Source organism: Palaemon carinicauda, chromosome 9 (assembly GCF_036898095.1).
Source record: "Palaemon carinicauda isolate YSFRI2023 chromosome 9, ASM3689809v2, whole genome shotgun sequence".
Classification (NCBI taxonomy): domain Eukaryota; kingdom Metazoa; phylum Arthropoda; class Malacostraca; order Decapoda; family Palaemonidae; genus Palaemon; species Palaemon carinicauda.
This window is the reverse complement of record NC_090733.1, coordinates 42,929,495-42,929,924: the sequence shown is the minus strand read 5'-3', so window position 1 is coordinate 42,929,924 and position 430 is coordinate 42,929,495.

Here is a 430-nt window from a genome sequence, read left to right as displayed (position 1 = left end):
AAAGTAAATGAACACTATTATCATGAGAATTCAACAAAACCTAACAATTAAGCATGTTGTTGTAGCAAGATTGCATCTTGCTTGCAAGGGGAGGTAGTAGCCTTTGTGCGTTCATTTAGACAAGGCGCTCACCTGAGAGTGTCGGCTGTAAACAGTGTATTCACGAACCTTTTGTAATAAACTAAAAAAACCATCTTCCAATGTCTCATTATCCGTTGACATGGGGCATATATATATATATATATATATATATATATATATATATATATATATATATATATATATATATATATATATATATATATATATATATACATAGATATATATATATATATATATATATATATATATAAATATATATATATATATACGGAGAGAGAGAGAGAGAGAGAGAGAGAGAGAGAGAGAGAGAGAGAGAGAGAGAGAGAGA